Source organism: Echinops telfairi, unplaced genomic scaffold (genome assembly GCF_000313985.2).
Source record: "Echinops telfairi isolate 266 unplaced genomic scaffold, ASM31398v2 ScPeMD7_37;HRSCAF=141, whole genome shotgun sequence".
Taxonomy (NCBI): Eukaryota; Metazoa; Chordata; class Mammalia; order Afrosoricida; family Tenrecidae; genus Echinops; species Echinops telfairi.
In genome coordinates this window covers 688,023-696,977 of record NW_022103935.1, presented here as the reverse complement: position 1 = coordinate 696,977, position 8,955 = coordinate 688,023, and positions in this window count along the sequence as shown.

The window sequence follows — 8,955 nt, the reverse complement described above, 5'->3', positions numbered from 1 at the left end:
AAAATGTTAAAAAAGAAAAAAAAAATAATCCAGGGCTAATCTCAAACTCTCCAGAAAACGGCCCACCTCGACAAGGAACATGAGCACTGCACTGGAAAAGTGGACAGAAAAAAGTGGACTTCAAAGACAGCCAAGGGGACAGCACGCCCGAGGGCAGCTCTGCTCACTGCCACCTGAGAGATGCCATCAAAGCAGCCACGAGCCCCCACCTCACAACCCCGCCAGGCCCAGAGGAAGGCGCAGAAAATACCAGATGCTGGAGAGGCAGTGGGAGATGGGACCCTCACCCACTGCTGGTGGGACCGACCATAAAACTCGACACCCGCTGTGGAAAGCGGTGTGGCGCCTCCTCCCCAAATGGGAACAGAAACACCAGGACCAGCCATCTCTCCTGGGGGACTCCCGGAGCAATCACGGAGCAAAACACGAGCAGAGAGAGATCCGTGCGGACCCGGGGTGCACGCAGCACTGTGCACAACAGCAAGGAGCTGGGAACCCCCTCCGTGCCCGTCGGTGGAGGGCTGGGCAGGTCAGCGCTGATGCACACAGACACTCCCACTGCGCACCGCTACAGAGTGGTGACGACGATGGGACCGTCCTCCACCTGCTGCCATGGACAAGGCACGGGGCTCTGTACGGAGAGAGTCAGCCGGTCCCACAAAGACAAATACCTATGAGTCAACAGTCACAAAAGAAAAACAACAAGGAAAATGGTCTCACATCAAAACAAGCAGGCTTTGATGGGTGTTGGAGAAGCCAGGGCGAGGGCAAAGGGAGCGAAGGGAGAGGAAGAAAATGAATGAAATGTCTCAAATAAAAAATGTCTGTCCCCTCAGAAACCCAGAGGGCTGTGCTACTCCGTCCTAAAGGGTCGCGGTGAGTCGGCGGCACTGACCCTGTCAGAGTGACTTGGTGGAGGTTCCAGACACGGAGTGGGTTCCTCCCGTGACCGTCACGGATCACCTCACAGGTCGTCCTGCGGCCCCACTGCGGGCCCACAGCACCCACCTCAGGCACTGCAGTGCTGCGCTGCGCACCAGGGACCTTCTCCCAAGGCACGTGGTTGCTGGGCGCTGCCCAGCGGGCTCCAGCCCATAGCAGCCCTGTGTCCCCCAGAAAGAAACCGTGGGCAGGAGGGACAGGATGGGCCATCTTTCCTACGTTGTAGCTGCACTGTGTCGGCCCCTCTCACTCAGGGCTCTGCCTTTCTCACTGACTCCTTTTCCCTGCATGACACCCTCTTCCGATTAACACGCCCAAAGTACGTGAGATTTCATCTCACCATCCTTGCTTGTGAAGAACACCCAACTGTACTTCAAGACACATGTGTCTGTCCTTCTGGCAGGCCTCAGGGCAGTCAATATTCTTCACCAACACCATCACTGAAAGACATCGCTGTCTCTGTTCTTCCTTATTCACTGTCCAGCGGTCAAGGGCGTACATTCACGGAAAAGACCATGCCTGGTTCAGGTACAAGTGACATCTTGGCCCAGTCTGTTGATCTTGACAGCTGCTTTATCTTCCCTTCATTTATCACGTTCGTAGATCCAGTTCTAGGGATTTCACCCTTCTTCACATTGAGGTGTAATCCATATTGACAGTTGTGGCACAGAACCCCAATATTTAGCTGGATGCGTGCCCTCTTCCCCAAGGAAAGGCTGGCAGCTGGGTCTAGCTCGCCACCTCGTTCTGGCAGTAGGACACAGAAGGAGTCTCCGGGCATGCCTGGAAGGCTGAGGCTGCGTCCCTCTCCCTGTACGTCTTTCCTCCTTGCTGCCAGCTGGAGCGAAATCATGCACGAGGTGAGCTACAGCAGCCATCTGGAACCAGGAAGTAACCTGGGACGTGTTGGTACGCTGCACAGAGCAACACAGTGGCTGGAGCCTGCGTCCCTTTCCCTGAGGAGCCACCTTACCAAGCCTAGACTTCTGCGCTCTGTGATCTTAGCCAGTTAATTCATGTGGTCCTATTGAGGTGTACTCTAATTCTAGACTCTGCTCTCTAAAACCTGGCTTTGGTAGAAGATCTGAACCACTCTCCATGCCTTTACTCGAGGGTGACCCGCCTCACCTGGGAAGCCGCACCTCTACTTCCCCAGTGAGCTGTGGGAGAAGCAAGGAGACCCGCTGCGGCTGGCTCACCTCTGCCGGCTCACCTGGGGACTGAGCAGCACCACCGCGTGTCTCGGTAGTTTCTGTGAGACACCGCAGCAGATCACGGACCCGGAGGCACAAAGCAACACTCCCGAGAGGTGGTGGCTGCTACTGTTGCTGTTGCGAGTGCCCTCGCGTCAGCCCTGACCCACCGGGCCCTGTGCACAGCACAGCCCTGCACCGCTGGCCCAGTCGCTGCGAGGCCTGAGCCCACGGCTGCAGCCACGGTGTCCGTCCATCTTGTGGAGGGCCTTCCTCTCGTCCACTGCCCCTCCGCGTTACCACACCTGATGTCCTTCTGCACGGACTGGTCTCTCCTGACGGGGGAGGAGGGAGTAAAATGGAGAACAGTATCTTGGAAGAGTTGCACTTTGGGACATCTTTAATCTCCACCTCCTTAGGACTAACCTGGCTATTAATTCTTCTAAAAGAAGCCCCCACTCCTCCCACCCACTGGCTGCTTTGGCAGGCAACTTCTAGGGTATATCCCAGGAGCTGCCCAGGGATGCCATCTCTGTGGCCAGCCAGGCCACCCACCGATCTTACTGCGGATTCCTCCCACCTGCACCCTACAAAAGGAAGCCCTGGTATTGCTGTGGGTTAGGCGCTGGGTTTCTAACCACAAGGCTGGCAGTTCGAACCCACCAGCTGCTCCTAAGGAGGAAGGTGGAGCTGTCTGTTCCTGTAAGGATTTACCGTCTCGGAAGCCCTAAAGAAAAGCTCTAATCCTATACATGGTTGCTGTGCGTCAGGACCAATCCAATGGAAGTGGGTTTGCTTGAACACCCTACAAACTCCCAGGTCAACCCCTCCCCCACTGCCCACATTACTTGCCCCTCCTACCCAGCGTGGCCTTGGTCTCTGTCCTCTAGTCCCAAGCTGGAAGCCCACCTCCTGCCTCACCCACTGACTCACTGAGGGGTCCCCCTTATTCCTCCACACCGGCAGCTTTCTCGCTCAGTCACTATGACTCCCCAAGAAGGTGGGCAGCCTGTGCCTGCTCCAGGGGAAGAGGGTGCGGACCACTGGCTGTCAGGTGCCGAACACTGGCTACCCTTCACTAACGCAAAGCCCCAACAGCCCGCTCTGTCCGCCAGTCCTGCACCAGGCCGGAGGCTTGGCCAGGAGCTCAGGGCCCTCTCCCTGAGGGCCTCCCTTCCGTTCCAGTTGATGAGGGGGCTCCCTACTTCCCTACAGGGGAGCGAAGACAACCTCACGAAAAGGGAAGGAAAGAGGGGCACCAGGTGCTGCGACGACGGAGCGGCCTGCCCCTCGGCCAGCATGGCACACTCACCACTGGAGCGGGTTCTTCACACTTGCAGTCTGTCATTCCCACGGTACAACAGGGCAGGGTAGTGCAGGGTGGGCGGCTCCTCTTTCCTGGTGGGTCTGGGCAAGGGAAGGTGGGGAGCTGCTGCCAGGGCTATATGGTTCAGTTGTGAGTGAACAGCATTCCTGTGGTTGTACTGGAATGCCAGCATGGGACCAGTCACGTTTGCCACCCTGCTGGGTGTAAAAGGAGCGTCTAGAAGCAGGAAATGGCTCTTGGCACCATCAAGAAGAAAGAGCCAGGAGTGGACCCTGTGTGCTGAGCCTCCTCAGTCCAGGAAGCAGCTGTGACAGCAGAGTGGTGGCGGCATCACCACATGCTGGAGCAGGTGACAAAGTGGTGGCCATACCAGCCCACCGAGAGTGAAGTTGAGTGACAGCCAACCAGGACGCTTGCTTGTGGAATGAGGTGCTAGGTTTCCACTAAACTTGAGCTTTAGCAGAGTGGGTGCCCTTGGGGCATTTATCGGCAGCACTCAAAAGCTCCGTAACACTGCCTGAGCAGGGCCGAGACCAAGGGGTCTCCTGGCTGGGGGCCAAGGACCAGAGAGAGGCCTGCCTGTGGGCAGAGCTGGGAAGAGGCCATCCTAAGCAAAGGACTATGTCCTTAATATTTCTGATCCTGAACTGTACCCTATGAACTTCCTGAATTATTAGCCCCCAAATCTTGAGTGTGACCCTTGAGTTCCGTGTAGCTACTGGAGTGCATTACTAAAGCCAACTGAGAGGTAGTAGAGAGTCCTGTGAGGGGCAGTCTGGCTCGGGCTGATGCAGGTAGGGGTGGAGGAGCAGCACGCTTAGGCTCCAGGTGATGAGCATGTGCGGATGGAGGTGGGATGGAATCAGCCAGGGCTGCGGAGGTTGGTGCTTCCCCCGCCCCCAACCTCCCATCACTCTCCAGCCCCGATGCTGCAGCAGAGGCTCAAACTGTTTGAACATCACACAGGGTGAGGGCAGGGGTCCTCTCCCCACAGGGGGCCCCTGTGGCGCTCAGCCCCCCGCCAAGCTATCGGAAGGGCACCCTCCAGCACAGCTTATCCCCTCTGGCTTCACTCCTTGACATGATGGGCAGAGGACCATACACTGTGCCGGCTGCACTGCTAGAATGGAAGTCAAGGGAGGGCGGGCTTATTGTGCTCAGTGCACAAGATGAGCACTCAGGAAACCTGAGATAATAAATTAACCTTAAAACAAAAAGGAGGCCCTTTACTGACCTCACTGTGCCAGACTGGTCACCACCGATACCCCCGCTTGGTTCTGACGAGAAACGTGATGAAGCAGGAAAGCATCTGGGCCTCCAATGAACCGTCTACTCACGAACAGGAAGGGGACCTGGAGGAGCTCCGTTCTGAGGGGACCTTGGGGTGGGGCCGGGGGCATGAAAACTGAGGGACTACAGCCATCTCCAGGCCACAGGACAGCAGGCTTCTGTGTCTACAGCCTTTTGGTCCCTGGGTTTGTAGCTCCGCCAAATGATATGCTGGCCACTGTCCTGCAAAGGAATTGGACAACGTACTACGCAAATGAGTCCTATAAAGCCCTAGTGATGGTTGGTTAATTACTAATCAGATTAGGTGACTAGCTTACCCAGGAGACTGGTCAGATCATCATCTTGGGGAGAAGAGTAGGCTTACAAAAAAAACCAACCCCTGAGATTGAGGGGACACCTCACTAGCAGCAAGAAGGGTCAGGAGTAGATGGGTACATCCACAGACAACGTCCAAGCCACTGCCATCCAGTCAATTCCGACTCAGAGGGACCCTCCAGGACACAGCAGAACCGCCTGCTTAGGATTCTGAAGCTGTAAACTTTACAGGCGCAGGAAGCAGCATCTTTGTCCCAGGTGGGTTTGAACTGCTGACCATGCAGTGAGCAGCCCAATGCAGACCCCACTGCCAACCAGGGCTCAAGACCCTCTTAGAACTGGGAGAGAGAGAGAGAGAGAGAGGTGACACCAGAGGCAGCACTGCAGGGGCACACATGATCACAGGGACACGAGACGCTGGGAACCAAGAGACCAGCAGAAGCAGTGGGCTCGCCCACCTACAGAGAAAGAGCTGAGGGTCAGGCAGAAGGCTTGGGCAGAGCAGGCGCCTCGGGGACTTGTCAAAGGTGCTACTAAGAGGTCACCTGGCCGAGGTGGATCTGCCTGTGTGCCCAAGACCAATTCTGCTCGGAAGCCTCTGCTTGGCCTTGTCACTATCACTTGTCACTTCCCTAAGCACCCCCACAACTATGAGTTCTGTGTGGCCATTGCAACAGCTTATGAAGCCCAGCCGAGAGTCACGGGCGAGTGGGTGGGGCAGCTGATGAGGGAACTGGTTGGAGGAAGTGGGGATGAGGTTTGGCTGGCTCAGCCTGCCTCACAGCTGGTCCTGGTTGCCCCCTTCTCCTGAGGCTGGAGGACCTGACAGTCACCACCGGGGTGTGCCGCCCAACCCCATGGAGATCTGAGGGACAGAGCAGAGGGGTAAATTTAGGGTCAATTGGGGCAGCTGTGACAGAACCTATTGGCTAAGGTGACCAGACGTCCCGCTTTTAGTGGGACAGTCCCAATTTTTAACAATTTCTTCTCATGTCCTGCGGCGTTTTTAAAAAGTCCCAATTTTTTAAAAGAATGCACGACAAGCTAGTATATGGTTTTCGGCGGCCATGTGGCCATTTCGCCAGGATATGAGTCTTATCAATGGTGTCCCGATTTACCAATGTTAAAATCTGGTCACCTTACCATCAGCCCTCTGCAGTCACCACCCTGTCCCTGTGCAGTCAGTCCCGATTTTCCCAGTTACCCTTTCCCCTGAAGGCTCCTGCCAGTGTCACCTCCCTTGACCTGTCAGCAGGTCACCACTCCCTCCTCCTCAAAGGAGCATCTCACCCCATGGCCCCCGAGACCCCAGCCTGAAGCTCCGTCCCCACGGTCTCTTGGGAGCAGGCACAGCAGTGCACTCTGCATCCCAGGCTTCGTGGCCTTAAGCTCACCTGTAAGACGGGAGAGACACGGTGGAGATGAAGACAGGTGAGCAGGTGGACTGCCGTGCCTTCAACCATGCTGCTGCAGCGCTGCGCATCTACGTGAGTGTCAGCTGCCCACAAGGGCCCCCCTCAGGGCAAATCTATGAAGGACCCCTCCTCCCTCCTCCTGCTCCATTCGTGGATAGAAAGAATCCCAAGGAGCCAAGCATGTGTAAGAATGCACTAAATCTTGGGGAGTTGAACAATATCCAACCGAGCACGCCGTCTAGGCAGGTCTCCCAGCACAGGCCACCACAGGTGTGGCCACAGAGGCCCTGCCTGCCCTCTCATGGGCACAAAAGGGGCTGGAGCACAGAGGACCAGAGTGGGCCCTGCAGAGACAAGCATGCTCGGAAGCATTCTAGAATGTTCAGTTTCTGGCCACCGTTTTCAGACGGGCTGTTAAGCATCTTCTCAGGGTCCTTCCCCACTTCTCCCTGGACGACTGTGGTGAAGAGGCCACTGCTCGGTCACCTCGAATGCCAACGGCTTCCCACTGACCACTGCATGACAGAAGGAGGCCTGCCCAGCCCTGTGCCACCCCTGCCTTCCTGTGACGCTTGAGCGCCACCAGGTCCACCTCAGCAGCTCCCAGTCCACTGATTCACTAGTGCTGCAGACAGCCTGTGGCTGCCACCCCCAACCCACAGCAACCCGCAGGCAGCGTAAGCCACCGGAAATGGGGCGGCCAGCTCCCTCTGAGGGCCCAGGGTGCACAGGTGGCAAAAAGCGGTGGCAAGCTCGGGCTGGGACCCTGGTGGTGGTCAGGAGAGCTCTGTGTAAATGAACAGCCAGCCCTGAGTGTTCACCACATGGGCGAGAGCCTCCCTAAAAGGGAGGAGCACGGCCTGCCCCAGAGCTCAGGACATGCATGTGCACCCTGACGTGGGCGTGGCAACGGTGCCTTCCGGGCCCGGCATCGGCCACCAGCAGGAGCATGCAGAGGCCCTGTGCTGACCACGCTGGAGAACTCAAACATGGTCTCTGGAAGGACCAGCAACACAGGGTGGGTGTCTCTGGGGTCAACAGCAGCCAAAGCCTCTCCCTCAGCCCAGGCACCTGGGGCTCCACACTTTGTCCGGCCAGCAGCCCAGCACTGGCCTCCAGGGCACTGTACCCACCAGCGTATGGCTCACACATGCCTCCTGACCTCAGCCCCCCTCCTGAGCCACTCCCACCTCGTGCCATCAGACAGGCAATGATCCCACCCACGACAGCAGCTGGCCTAGCAGTATGGTCACCTCTCTAATTCCCACTGGAGAGTTTCCTGTCAGTGGGGCTGGGGACCAACTGGTCCGAGAGATGAAGGGTGACTGGCCTATCTTCATAGCAGCCAGAGCAAGGCCAGAGAGGCAATGTGCCAACCCTGAGCAAAAAGCAAGTGTCCCTGAGCCCATCCTCATTTTAGATGGCCCCTGCCATTGGAGGGGACACAAGGAGTCTCCTGTCACTTCAAGTCCAATCATATTTTTGCCAATGTGACCACAGATTTGCAAAAAGAACCTGTGGTTCCCAAAGCTTTCTGGGTTTGGGCTTTGGGAGGTGGGAGGCAGCTCGGCTCGCCACCGGGAAACCAGGGCTGCCGGGTAGGAAGCCCAGCGTCTCTGCCCACAGCACGGAGCGCCCCCAGGAGACTGTCGTCCATCTGTCCAACTATCTGTGCCCAAAGAGAATGCCTCCCCGCCTGTCCTCTGCCCTTTGCATCCATCTAATGGGGTTCCAGCATGAAGCCAAGGACGAGCCATGGACTGGCGACACCTGGCCGAGCAGAGCAGCCTGTGGGGCCTGGTATGGTCTCACACAGTGGGGGCTGAAGAGAGCGGAGAGGAGCGGCATGCAGGGGACACACAGCCCTTACGGTGTGAGCTCCCACTGAGCAGAAAGGAGGGGAGGGGGCTGGTGCTGAGTCCCCTCTGGCTTGGGTTCCCCTTGTCACCACGCCCTCCTTCATCCACTTCCTAAATCTGTTTCTTGGGAACATAAATTATGCCCTGCATGCAAAAGGCACCCTGCCAGTGAGCACTGTGCTCACCAGTCAGCCCTTCCACACAGTGCCGGAGCCCAGGCCCAGCAGTCAGCCCGGCGCTCCCCGGGCAGGAGCCTTCCCAGACACCTTGTCCTCTCCTTGGGCCCAGCTTCTGGCTCATGGCTGGGATTTTAGGAACAAATGACATTCCTTAAACTGCAGTCATGCCACAGGGCTGCCCAGCAGCAGCTGACTTCCACAAAGCCGAGAAGCCTGTCCCAATGCTGGATAAGAACACAGCACTGCCCAGCACTGGGCATAGAGAGGATGCCCCAGGACCAGGGGAGTCGGGGCTTAGCACCCCCACACAAGTTCCTTGAGAAATAACTGTATAGGGTCTCCAAGGAGACAGGGCTCGGGATGCCACCTGATCCTCAAAGCAGACCATAATCCCCCTTCACTTAAGTCCCTGGTGGCGTTGCCATTGACTTCCAG